This window comes from Leptodactylus fuscus, chromosome 6 (genome assembly GCF_031893055.1).
Source record: "Leptodactylus fuscus isolate aLepFus1 chromosome 6, aLepFus1.hap2, whole genome shotgun sequence".
NCBI lineage: Eukaryota > Metazoa > Chordata > Amphibia > Anura > Leptodactylidae > Leptodactylus > Leptodactylus fuscus.
In genome coordinates, this window is record NC_134270.1 from 17,470,146 (window position 1) to 17,485,044 (window position 14,899).

At 41.9% G+C, this 14,899-nt stretch overlaps 1 pseudogene; it reads left to right on the plus strand.

Moving 5' to 3' along the window:
- LOC142209930 (uncharacterized) overlaps positions 1 to 14,899 on the plus strand; it is a 520,021-nt pseudogene that overhangs the window by 475,895 nt on the left and 29,227 nt on the right.

The following is a 14,899-nucleotide window of genomic DNA, read 5'->3' on the forward strand; positions in this document are numbered from 1 at the left end:
ATTTAGTCCTGGTATAGTGGTCAGTGGCTGACGTGACAGTATTTAGTCCTGGTATAGTGGTCAGTGGCTGACGTGACAGTATTTAGTCCTGGTATAGCAGTCCTATTTGATAACTCTGTATGTATACAAATATTTTTTAGTATATAGGGAAGGGCATCTGCCTTGTTGCTTTAGCACCTGATCTTTAAAGATAAGGCTCACAAGCAACTAGTTTGCCAAGGCAAAAAAAAACTTACAATTTTACAAACAACCACTTAAACTACATTAAGAACACCCCTGTAAGTACCAGTGATAGGAAGCGCAACACATTGAATTAACAGAATGTGACTATGTTGTATGTACAATATTTCATTATTTGGGGTCCCACTTTTAATTTTGCCCAGGGCCTCATTTTGTCTAAAACCGGCCCTGCACATCATACACACACGGCTCTGCTACATCCACTCTATAACTAGATACTGATCCTGACACGTACACTTCAGCTCATCCAGCACAGCAGAGTCCTGTACACTGAGCACGTAACCTGGTAACGCCTCATTATGTGATCACTTGACTCCACCCACTGATCACATGATTGTAACATCATCACAGGTCCTTTAGCTCTTCCAGGACTACAGCAGTCGGATTCCTCCTCTCCTATATATATATATATAGTGTACAGGTGGAGGTAAGTGTATATATATATATATAATGTGTGTGTATAGTCACAGTCATTGTCAGGATTACTGAGCCACATGAAACCGCACATGTCCCATTTGGCCCCTTTAGTAGCCACACAAGGTATTGTGGTCAACACACAGTGTAATGTCCCAGTCATTCATGTCCCAGATACTATAATGTCCCTCCTTGTTTATTTCCCCACACAGTATAATTCCCCCTCATTGTGCTCCTAGACCCCCTGCTCTTTTATCTCTACACAGCCCCCATTGGACAACCTATCACCAGATTTGGCTTCCGGTACCATCTTTATGCTGATGACACCCAATTATACACATCTTCCCGTGACATCACCCCTGCACTCATACAGAACACCAGTGACTGTCTCTCTGCCGTCTCTAATATCATGTCCTCGCTCTATCTGAAACTAAATCTCTCTAAGACTGAACTACTACTGTTTCCTCCATCTAATAGATATATCCATTGCAGTCTCAGGCCTTACTATAACTCCTAGGCAGCAGGCCCACTGCCTCGGGGTCATGTTTGACGCAGACCTTTCCTTCACCCCTCATATTGAATCACTCGCACGTTCATGTCACCTCACCTCAAAAACATCTCCAGAATACACCCTTTCCTTACCAGAGATACATTAAAAACACTTATTGTCTCTCTGATTCATTCTCGCCTTGACTACTGTAACTCCTTACTAATCGGTCTTCCCCTCACTAAACTCTCCCCTCTACAATCTATAATGCTGTCGCCAGGCTCATCTATCAGGCTAGACGCTACAGCGAAGCCTCTGGTCTGTGCCAGTCGCTACATTGGCTGCCTATTCATTATAGAATAAAATATAAAGTTATCCCCCTCCTCCACAAGGCTCTCCATAATGCCGCACCTCCATACATTTCCTCCCTCATCTCTGTCTACCGCCCAACCCGTGCTCTCCGTTCACTTAATGACCTAACACCTACATCCTCTATTATCAGAACCTCCAACGTTCGTAAACAAGACTTCTCCCGAGCTGCACCACTTCTCTGGAATGCTCTACCCCGGACAATCAGATTAACTCCCAATTTCTACAGCTTCAAGCGCAAACTAAAGTCACATCTTATCAGACAGGCCTATCACAATTCCTAATATAAACCCTTCCGTACTATAATTTTAATCCCTAAAATTTGACCCTCCTCTGTCCCCACTCCCACATTTCCCCACATGATATGATGCCATTTCAGGCTAACTTTATATGTCCAAGCTCCATCCACATGTTACAGGACACGACTGGTGACAGCTCATAAAGTCTTATGTTTGTGTAATGACAGTCACCTCTATTACAAAAGTGTCTGACCACTGTATAAGCAATGCCGCCCCTGCTACCTCTTGTGTCACCCCCCCCACCACCACCACCTCATAGATTGTAAGCTCTTGCGAGCAGGGCCCTCAGTCCCATTGTGTGAAATGACTTTCTTTGTAATGTATCTTTCTTGTCTGCATTTGAACCCTACAAATTGTACAGCGCTGCGGAATATGTTGGCGCTATATATAAATAAAATGTATTATTATTATTGTTATCCTAGTGTTCCCCATAGAAAAATGCACAAATAAAAAAGACGCAATACTCACCTCACCCTGTTCCCCGCAGTCCACTCTGATCTCTACTTCCGGTGGTTTGGGAGCAGAAGGTACAATGTCACTACATCTCCTCTGCTGCTTCTAATCTGCTGTGAGCAGAGACAGGGACTGAATGATCCTTCACCATTGTCCTCCATCTGCATTGTACAGGACACAGATGGAGCTGAAGTCCCATCCTTTCTCCTTTATTACTGAGCCTATTATGGAGATTTTACATTACTTTTTTTTTACAACAGGCAGAACTGTATTACTCGTCCACTGTAGATGTATGGGGACTTGTTTTTCACAGGACAAGTTGTAATTTTTAATGGTGATATTGTCTAGTGCATATACTATATTTTTTGGACTATATGACGCATTTTTTTCCTCCAAATTTGGGAGGAAAATGTGAGTGTGCCATATAGTCTGAATGTGTGTTGGGGAGAGGAGCAGCGTGGGCGCAGCATCGCCCAACTCCTGCCACTGCTGGCTTCCTGCAGCGGAAGGACTGGGACGATGCTGCGGACCATGGGATTGTCCAGTACGAACCCTCCTCGGCATCCGCCATGCATTTACAGCGGATTCTGGTCGCCATAGCTATCGAGAATCCGCTGTAATGTATACTGGAGACCCAAAGCTAATGCCTGCGATCAGAGTGGCTTTAGTACCTGTAACACCCCCCCAAAGGTATTAGATTTCCCCCCTGGCCTGTTGCTATCTTTTTAGTTGCAGGCCGGCTCCTGAGCGGCGAGTTCGCAGGAGCCAACCAATTTCCTAATGAAGGCTCCCAGGCCTATCATAGTAATATTACTATTGGGACTGGTCTGTGACCAGCCACAACAGTAATGTATAGACTCTCCCATAGACTGCAATACACTTGTATTGCAGTCTATGGGACTTGCAATCAAATGATTGCAGGTTCAAGCCCCCTAGGCGGGGGCTAATAAAATAGTAAAAAAAGAAAAATAAATAAAAAATTAAAAGTTCTAAATAACCCCTTTGCCTAGAATACATATAAAAGTAGAAAATTACTGTGAATCACATGCATACTAGGTACTCCTGTGTCCGATAATGTCCGCTCTACAAACCTATAAAATATTTTACCCTTGGGGTGAACTTCGTAGCTGGAAAGAAAATCAAAAGTACCGAACTGCCATTTTGTTTCGATGTTTCACCTCTGATTTAAATAAAAAGTGATGTAAGCAATAGACATTAGCTGTGTTAGAGCAGATGGGTTCTATCTCCACACAACCTGTTTTTCGGAAAATTGATCTTGAAGTTTTAAACATTATAATTGTTAAATAAGTACATAAGTAATGAAAGTAATTATAGGAAGAGTTTTTTCATCTAAATTGTTTATACTTTAATATAAGCAATGACTTTTGGGGATAGAACCTTATTGTTTCAGAAAATATCAAATGTCGTCACTTTTACTGTGGAAATAGAACCTTTTTGCTTTGTAATAACATAATTAATGAGAAAACTAGGCTCAGATAACCTTTAGAGGAATCCTATCATTGGATACCCTTTTTTACTGACTAACACGTAGGAATACCCATTTGAATGGGTTTGAAAAGTGTCCGCCCATGAGCGTCTTCTGCTCTCCGCCTTACTGCCATGATAAGTGTGTGCATACTAAGACTACAGTCATGGCCAAAAGTTTTGAGAATGACACAAATCTTCTATTTTCACATGATCTGCTGCCTTCTAGTTTTTATGTGTGTTTGTCAGATGTTTTTATCACATACAGAAATATAATTGCAATCATATTATGAGTAACAAAAGCTTATATTGACAGTTAGAATGAGTTACTGCAGCGTTGCAATATTTGCAGTGTTGCCCCTTCTTCTTCAGGACCTCTGCAATTCTCCCTGGCATGCTCTCAATCAACTTCTGGACCAAATCCTGACTGATAGCAGTCCATTCTTGCACAATCAATGCTTGCATTTTGTCAGAATTTGTAGGTTTTTGTTTGTCCACCCGTCTCTTGATGATTGACCACAAGTTCTCAATGGGATTAAGATCTGGGGAGTTTCCAGGCCATGGACCCAAAATCTCTATGTTTTGTTCCCTGAGCCATTTAGTTATCACCTTTGCTTTATGGCAAGGTGCTCCATCATGCTGGTAAAAGGCACTGTTGATCGCCAAACTGCTCTTGGACGGTTGGGAGAAGTTGATCTTGGAGGACATTCTGGTCCCATTCTTTATTCATGGCTGTGTTTTTAGGCAAGACTGTGAGAGAGCCGATTCCCTTGGCTGAGAAGCAACCCCACACATGAATGGTTTCAGGATGCTTTACAGTTGGCATGAGACAAGACTGGTGGTAGCGCTCACCTCGTCTTCTCCCAATAAGCTGTTTTCCAGATGTCCCAAACAATCGAAAAGGGGATTCATCAGAGAAAATGACTTTACCCCAGTCCTCAGCAGTCCACTCCCTGTACCTTTTGCAGAATATCAGTCTGTCCCTGATGTTTTTTCTGGAGAGAAGTGGCTTCTTTGCTGCCCTCCTTGAGACCAGGCCTTGCTCCAAGAGTCTCCGCCTCACAGTGCGTGCAGATGCACTCACACCTGCCTGCTGCCATTCCTGAGCAAGCTCTGCACTGCTGGTAGCCCGATCCCGCAGCTGAAACACTTTTAAGAGACGGTCCTGGCGCTTGCTGGTCTTTCTTGGGCGGCCTGGAGCCTTTTTGCCAACAATGGAACCTCTCTCCTTGAAGTTCTTGATGATGCGATAGATTGTTGACTGAGGTGCAATCTTTCTAGCTGCGATACTCTTCCCTGTTAGGCCATTTTTGTGCAGTACAATGATTACTGCATGTGTTTCTTTAGAGATAACCATGGTTAACAGAAGAGAAACAATGATGCCAAGCACCAGCCTCCTAAGTGTCTAGTAGTGTCATTCTTACTTAATCATGACAGATTGATCTCCAGCCCTGTCCTCATCAACACCCACACCTGTGTTACTGGAGCAATCACTGAAACGATGTTTGCTGGTCCTTTTAAGGCAGGGCTGCAATGATGTTGAAATGTGTTTTGGGGGATAAAGTTCATTTTCTAGGCAATTATTGACTTTGCAAGTAATTGCTGTTAAGCTGATCACTCTTTATAACATTCTGGAGTATATGCAAATTGCCATTAGGAAAACTGAAGCAGTAGACTTTGTAAAAATTAATATTTGTATCATTCTCAAAACTTTTGGCCATGACTGTAGAGATGGGTGGAACCGATTTGGCACGAGCCAGGCTCGGCTTGAATATTACAGATTGTTTTGTTTTTAACAAATTCTGAATAAATGAAGATTTGTCTTGGACAAACTAAAATTGCCGCCGTAACATGCGTTGTGGTAAATTATTATATGCTAGGGACTCCAGACCTAAGAGTATGATAGGCGGAGGCCCAGGGGAGGTGGCAAAACTTAACACCCACCACTTTCCCTCACCACTTTTGGGCCTCTTCACAGCATCTGGAACTCTCCTGGTGATGTCATATGCCTAGGGTCACCACTAAGGCCTGTGATGTGACCAGAGCAATCACATGGGTATAAAATGTTTTGTATTTTTTACCTGGGCCTCCACCTATTACATCTGAAGAGACCTAAAAGTATAATAATTTCACTTCCAGTTTTATCCAAACTTGTTCAACCTGAAACGCTTCTTGAGAGGTTCGCCGATCTCTAAGTAAGACCATGTAGTGACAGTGATGCAATAATATGTCACCATGTGCTACATAGACGTGAGATACAGTTACTTCAAGCTGTAAGAAGGGGTTACAGGAGCTTATTCACATTACACTTTGTCAACTATTCACAGGAGAGAGAATATACAAGATCTACCCCGTATTATCTCCTCATGTTATATCTTATTATCTCCAGGAATTGTCTATATTTACATGGGATTGTGTATGATTTTACATTGACTTATATTCTTTCCAATCAAGTTCCTACAGTATAGGATCCTCTCAGTGGATAAGGACAAGATGGCGGAGAAAATATTACATCTCACCTTAGAGATCCTGCACCAGCTTACTGGAGAGGTGAGAGATTCTGATGATGTCACATTACATCATTCTTATCTATAGTAATAACAGATGATATGACTGGAGAGGTGAGGGACTCTGGGAATGGATGGAGTGATATTTATTAATGTGTCTCTCCATAAACAGGATTACACAGTAGTGAAGAAGACCTCTAGTGGGCGCTGTCAGGCTCCTCTATCTGAAGGATGGGGGAGAACCCTGAGCCCAATCCCGGGGCCTCCACCTCACTCCCTGATACATGAGGAGATCAATGGACAGAAGATCCTAGAACTCACCAACAAGATGATTGAGCTGCTGACTGGAGAGGTGACACTGCTGGGAATGCTGGGACATTATACAGGAGCTCTATGAAGGGATCTGGTGATGACTGTATCATTGTGTTGTCAGGTTCCTATAAGGTGTCAGGATGTCACTGTCTATTTCTCCATGGAGGAGTGGGAGTATTTAGAAGGACACAAAGATGTGTACAAGGAGGTGATGATGGAGGATCAGCAGCCCCTCACATCAGCAGGTAATAGACATGACTAAACACACACAGCCTCTCATTATCTGTATGGAAAGAATGAATTCAGTCCCTGTATGTGTTTCCTCCAGTTCCATCCAGTAAGAGAACATCACCGGAGAGATGTCCCAGTCCTCTTCTACCACAGGACTGTAAGGAAGAAAATGTCCTCAAGGATGATCAGGTAGATGGAGATAAGGTGACATGAAATCTTTCTCTGCCCTGTAGAAGGGCTGTACAGGTCTCGTGGTCAGTCTGGTTTTATCCCACAGTATTAGGGCTTGTTCACATCTGAGCCCCAGTCTCCGCTCATACAGGTTTCCGTTTCCTGCCCGAAACGGGCCAGGAGGCAGAATCTTGCAGGCATTTTTCAAACCCATTCATTTGAATGAGTTTGAAAATTGTCCGGCCGTGAGCACTGGTGAGCGTTTTGAGCTCTCCGTGGCGAAACCAGTTTTTTTTTAACCGGACATGCAGGACTTTGTGTTCGGTTTAAAAAACGGTTTTGCCGCGGAGAGCTCAAAACGCTCACCAGTGCTCACGGCTGGACCTGGTCTGACAGGTTTCCGTCTTCTGCCGGCAGAAGATGGAAAACCTGACTACAGACACCGAATGCTGGTGTGAACCCGGCGTCAGATGTTTTCTACTTGTGTAATGAGAAAGATGGAGATGGCAGGATAAAGCTGACCATAGACATGACATGTTGTCTGGATCTTCTCACAGTTTTCTGGCTATGGAGGCTGCTGGTTGAACAGTGGAGCAACAGAGAGATGTCCCAGTCCTCTTCTATTACAGGATTGTAAGGAAGAAGATGACTCCCAGGATGATCAGGTAGATGACAACATGGTGGATTTATCCAGGAGACCTGCAGCTATTTGGTCAGATAACTCCTGCTGTCACTTTTGGTGGTCATGATAATGAATGATCTTTTATTATCCTATAAAACATCCCACGTGACTTCTCCATCCGTCTGGTGACTTTTTCAATATTTGCTTCACAGTTTTTGTATCCGGGTGAAGATCTGAACATTATTATTGTTCCAGAGACATATGTGAGGGGTGATGAGGAATGTAAGGAGGACATTCCTACAAGTTACTGGCCAGGTGAGTAGTAACTAGAAATGAGGAATTGGTTCATAATGAGTCGGGATCATTATGAATTTTCCAAACAAATACTTTGGATTCAACCAAAACTGAATTTTTTTGGACTCTCCACCCACAAATCAATGCATTGCAAAAATTACTGCACATCTATTACAGACTGCATAGAGCAGCCTGTAATAGAAGTAATACAAAGACAACCTTGGGATCCCTCAATAGGCTTCTAGCAGTCAAGGCAATGGATTGCCACCCTGTATACTGTTTCAGGTGCTAGCAATCCACCACAAAACGGTGGTGCCCATGCACCGCTGAGAAAATTACATCTAAGTCAGCTTTTTTTAAAAAAAAAAAATAATAATAATAATGTAGATTGTGAACCACATATAGATCACAATGTACATTTATCCCTATCAGTATGTCTTTGGAGTATGGGATGGAAATCCACGCAAACACAGGGAGAACATATAAACTCCTTGCAGATGTTTTTTTGCCCTTGGCGGGATGCGAACCGAGGACTCCAGCGCTGCAAGGCTGCAGTGCTAGCCACTGAGCCACCGTGTGGCCCCTATCTAAGTCAGATTTGACTGAGGTGCTGGGGGGAGCGTTAATGCTAGCGATCAGTGTGGGCATTGCTGCTGGGTCTCTGCTGTATAATACAGTTGAGACTCAATGACTATGGTGGCCGCTCATCTGCTTAGTGGCTTTCATATTTAATTACCAAACATCTACCGTACTGTTACAGTGGATGTCGAGACATGGCAAAGTGCCTTAAATGTGAATAAATAGAAAACAGATACTGAGCAGATTATACAGTGATAGGAAATGAAGTGATAGCACATTTACCAAATTTATTCTGGCACAATAGACCCCAGTTTTGGAAATTCCAACTCGCAGAATGCTTTTTCTTACTTTGTTGCTTTCACCATCTTATGTCACACTATGTAAGCACATTTGGCTCTTGAAAAATGAAAGTTACTGTGGTGGTTATTATGGACAATAAGCCAGTATTGCTTTGATTTTTAGCCTCTGACCATTTACCACTGATGTTCCTAGAAGTACAGGCCGCTGCTTTTCCACCTTCCATTTTGAATCACCATGTAGTAAGGACTATGTAGCAGAATACGGCAAAAATGCTTGTAAAATGCCAGGCTAGTGGGGGAAAGTCATTGGACCTAATTATAGTCAGTGGGATCGGTCAGACGCAGTTGGGATTCATCATTTTAAGAAACCAACGTTTCAGTTATTTTCATTGTTGTTCTTCTATAATGGAGCAAAACAAGAGGAGTAACCATGCTTATGTGAACAGAGCCTAAGTAAGGTAATCACTGAACTTCGTTCAATGCCTTGTAATTTGTATGGACATTTTTATATAGAAATGCTATAAAATTTCAATATAATGTTAATGATATAATATTCATACATTATAAAATCCTTTCTCTTCTTGGCAGATGACTGTACCAGAAGCTCAGAGGAACATGTCATATCTTCAGATTATGAGGCAGATGATGGTGGTATCATACAAGATACATTTGAAGAACATGTCATTATCCCAGATATACCCTCAGCCCTTCACAGAAAAGATCTATCATTGGTTCCTTCTATACAGGAACTATCTTCTAATCCATCACAGACTGTGACGCAAGAAAAAAATCACACAGGAGAGAAGCCATATTCATGCCCAGAATGTGGGAAATGTTTTACATGTAAATCAAAGCTTGTGAAACATCAGAGAACTCACACTGGCGAGAAGCCATATTCATGCTCAGAATGTGGGAAATGTTTTACATGTAAATCAACACTTGTGAAACATCACAGATCTCACACTGGGGAGAAGCCATATTCGTGTTCAGAATGTGAGAAAAGTTATAACCAGAAATCAGATCTTGTGATACATATGAGAATTCACACAGGGGAGAAGCCATATTCATGTTCTGAATGTGGGAATAGTTTTAAACAGAAATCAGAGCTAGTGATACATCAGAGAATTCACACTGGAGAGCAGCCATATTCATGTTCAGAGTGTGGGAAATATTTTACATGTAAATCAAAGCTTGTGAAACATCAGAGAACTCACACTGGGGAGAAGCCATATTCATGTTCAGAATGTGGGAAATGTTATACAAATAAATCAACGCTTGTGATTCATAAGAGGATTCACACAGGGGAGAAGCCATATTCATGTTCAGAATGTGGAAAATGTTTTCCATGTAAATCAGAACTTGTTAAACACCAGAGAATTCACACAGGGGAAAAGCCATATTCATGTTCAGAATGTGGGAAATGTTTTGCATATAAATCAGATCTTGTAGCACATCAGAGAATTCACACAGGAGAGAAGCCATATACGTGCTTCGTATGTGGGAAATGTTTTACACAAAGATCAGAGCTTGTGGTACATCAGAGAATTCACACAGGGGAGAAGCCATATTCATGTCCAGAATGTGGGAAACGTGTTGCATGTAAATCAAATCTTATTAAACATCGTAGAATTCACACAAAGGAGAGGCCATATTCATGTTTATGAATGTGGGAAATATTTTAGGCAGAAATCAGGGCTTATTAAACATGAGTGAACTCACACAAGGAGGTAAACCATTGTCATGTTCCGAAATTTGAATGTGGGAGATATTAAACAAAAAGTTTTTGTTATACATCAGAGAAATCTTTTATGTTCTGAATGCGGGAAGTGTATAATTTATATAGTGTAATAAAACTCTTGCATGATAGAAACATTTTGATAAAATAAATATTTTGTTTTTGCAGCGCCATATTCTAAGAGCTATAACTTTTTAATTTTTCAATCGATCAAGCTTTATACGGGGCATATATTTTGCAGGGAAAGCTGTAGTTTTCATCTCTACTCTTTGGGGTACATTATATTTTATTAACCCTTTTTTTTTTTTTTTTTTGCATGTATTACATTTTTCATTAGCCCCACTAGGGGACAAACCTGAGATGCCTTGATCACATGTATAATACAGTGCAAAACTTCTGTAACACTGATATTCAGTCTTTTACGCATAATAGGCAGTGCAGGAGGCCACAGCCAGGCTTCATGCTGTCATCGCAACTGTTCAGCACCCTGCGGGAGGCTTATGGGCTGGCAGAGGGAACTCCTTCAGAGTCATTCATCCGTGGTAGTTGCGACAGGGACATTGCTGTGTGTGCCACTCGACTTCCTGCTGGTGATCATGCGGATACACTGGCATTACCTGGACAATCACCATGACGAATTTATTTTTCATGGAGCAGGAAGGAAATTTAAACCTGGGATTTGCAGATCCCCGGTATCATGTACTGCAATACTCCTGCATTGCAGTACAATGCCGATATATTCGGTATGTTACTGGGAATGTCAGTTAGACCTCATCACAGGGAGTGGTGAAAAGCACAGCGCCGTAATGTTATGGTGCAGAACATTAACTATCCACGCAGCAAAATGTAATTTTATGGCAATCATTGGCAAGGGCTTAACCTCAGGAGTTACGTAAAGTTACTCCTATTTACCTCTCCCGGAGTTAAAGAAACGATGTAGAACAGTTGCATTTGGCTGTCTGCGCCACATCAGGGAGGTAGAGACAGGACTATTCCCATCTGAGCCACAAAAGGCCACTTACATTTCTATATGATCAAACTCCTCTTGCTATTAGGTAAAAAGGTTTAATTTTTTTTCCCGTTATTGCAGAATATTTTTTTTAAAAAATTCTATTTAAATAGATGTCATCCCCGGCCTCTGGTGATGGGGAGTCCTTTAGCACAAAAACATCTTCCAAACGAAAACATCTCTTCTGCAGAACACCGGCCGTCAGTATCGTCCCAAGGTTCTCTCTGATAAACCGTTCATCAGAGATATGGTAATTTGGGTAAAGGAATATGTACAAGACTCAACGAAGGAGATAGAGCATTTCATATCCTAAAAAGCCCAGATGCACTGAGCCATTTAGATCAGTAGTACACTTGGATGAGGAGTTCCGAGTTCTAGATGAGACCTATTCTTCAGGAGGTTAATAAATCCATCAGCTCAGGCAACCTTGATGTTAATCCTGAGGAAGCTCCAGCGTCCACCTCTAGGGGGCCTAGGGCCTTTACAGTGGATGCAAGTTTCAAAAAGCAATGATGGCTGAATGGTAGCATCCAGAGAAAGCCGTTGTACTATCCAGGAAATTTAAAACCAGTTTGAGAAATAGGATTCAACACCAATAGTTGATATGGAGGTAGTGAAGTCTCTTTCCTGCCTATACTACCCTTGGATAATGGATCCAACCTATAGAATCCAAAGGACAGGAGGGCAGAATGCTCTCTTAGGTGATCTTATTCAGCTGTCTCTGCCTAATGCTCTGTTGGGGTCACTTCCAGTGAGGAAGCTATGTGCGGATCTTTCCCAGTTACAGAAAGATATTGAGTCCAGAAATGACTTGATGACATCCATGAAGAACATCTGTTTAGGAGGTGATTTTCTGAACAAAGCTTCCTTGCAGCAGGTCAAGTTGTCATTTAAGGCCATGGCGTTGCTAACTACTGCTCGTAGACCCTTGTGGCTCAAGCCACGGATGGCCAATAACACATCCAAATTTTGTATTTCTGGCTTTCCATATGAACCAGGTAAACTGTTTGGACAAGAGCAGGACAGGATAATGGAGGGTTTAGCATACAAGAAGTCTTCCTCAGTTGTTTAGTGGATGAGATAGGCAATGAAGGAGAGGTTGTCACCTCAGAGACCTCAGCAGTCCATGGGCCAATACCAAGAATGTACAAGATTTCAAAGAAGTCCTGCCTTACGATTCCCGGAGATTATGGAGAAAAAACTGTTTTGATGCTCAACTACGTCCTCCAACTCAGATATTCCTGTAGGAGGCTGACTTTCTTTCTTTCTAAATACCTGGGAAGGAGAAATTTAAGACTATAGGGTCGTAGAAATATTTCACTTGTCTTCCTACCATCCGCCAGGAAGTACTTAAAAAAATGGTAATGGAAGATCTGCAGAATCATGTATTGGAGGAGGTCCCAGTTCTTCATCGAGGGTCTGGCATCTATTCTCCAGTTCTCCTGGTACGAAATTCTTTAAGGGACTGGAGAATGATAATCGACTTAAGATATCTCAATAGACATATCCTGAAAAGAAGACTCCGCATGGAGACAGTAAGATCTGTCAAATCCATTCTGCAGCAGGGAAATTACATGGCCACACTCGATCTCATGGATGCTTATCTTCTCCTCCACACAGAAAGTATTTGAAGAGCACTGGGGTTATAGAAGGTCACCTAAGGCACCTTGAGATTACCTCTCTCCCTTTTTGCATAATTTCAGCTCCGTACATTTTCTCCATTCGCTGTGGCCCTCAGAATCAAAGGGATGTCCATAGTTCCATATCTGCACAACTGGCTAATAAAAGCTTCCTCCAATCTAGGCCTTCAACATCACCTACGGATTGCTTTCGATGTTATCCAATGTTTAGGTTAAATAGTGAATTGAGACAAGTATATTAAAAGTTCCAGTCTGTCCTACCAGCACAGTGGGGCAGAAATACCCCATCATTGTGCTGCTGCTGGGACTAAGGAAAAACAGATTAATATCATTATCAATGTGTGTTTTGGTCCTCCATAAGCTCAGTCCTTTAGAATCTTTGGGGTCTTACTTTTAATAAAATACCGTTGATGTACCTAATGGTGATAAACCTGAAGGCACAAGACTTTCTTTCTTTACAAGAAGAACTTTCACCACTTACATCAACTCCTATGGTTTGCATTCCTTAGTAAGTTCTCCTCCCCATTGATTCTGATATAGCTGGAACTTTTTCTCTAGTGCCAGCAGGGAAAATTAATTAAGAGTGGTGGAAGAAACAGTGGTCTTATAGGATTTTTCCAGCCCCAAATTGATTTTTCATACCAATGACCTATCCACAGAATCTGTTGGACTCAGAGTCCCAGACACCACAGCGATCAGTTGTTGTGCTGCCTCCCGGTGCCATAAACTGCTAGTGGACTTGAGGTGCATGCAGCACTACTCTTACTCAAATAAGGTATAAGATGATATAAGTACATACTGTAAGATGCTGTGGGCAGGAAGACGAAGGCATTCTAGTGATACCCAAGGGATGAACGAGTTATATATCACGGTATGATCCAAAGCACTCATGTGTAACACAGCAGCAAAACTTGTAACATTTCCTTCCTCATCTCTGTCTACCGCCCAACCCATGCTCTCCGTTCACTCAATTACCTAACACTTACATCCTCTATTATCAGAACCTCGCACGCTCGTATACAAGACTTCTCCCGAGCTGCACCACTTCTCTGGAATACTCTATCCCAGACAATCAGATTAACTCCCAATTTCTACAGCTTCAAGCGCAAATTAAAGACATCTTTTCAGACAGGCCTATCACAATTCCTAATGTAAACCCTTCCGTACCATCATCAGAATCCCCAACATTTAACCCTCCTCTGTTCCAGCTCCCACATTACCCCACATGATATGATGCCATTTCAGACTAACTCTATATGTCCAAGCACCATCCACATGTTAAAGGACACGACTGATGACGGCTCAAAGTTTTATGTTTGTGTAATGATAGTAACCTCTATTACAAAATTGTCTGACTATTGTATGAGCAATACCGCCCCTGCTACCTCTTGTGTCACCCCCTCTACCTTATAGATTGTAAGCTCTTGCGAGCAGGGCCCTCAGTCCCATTGTGTGAAATGACTTTTCTTGTAATGTATCTTTGTCTGTATTTGAACCCTACTAATTGTACAGTGCTGCGGAATATGTTGGCGCTATATAAATAAAATGTATTATTATTATTAACAGAGCTTCAAAGGAGTAGGAGAAGTAGAAAGAAGTTTAGTCAGACTTAGTCAATTAAAGCAATTTAATCTGTAACTGTCTACAAAGTATCTTAAATTTTCGAGACAAATTTAGTCCCAAATCTCTATTTCTTAACATTTATTTTGTTACCCAATAAATAGTGATGCAGCCTGCTAATCTGAAAAAGATC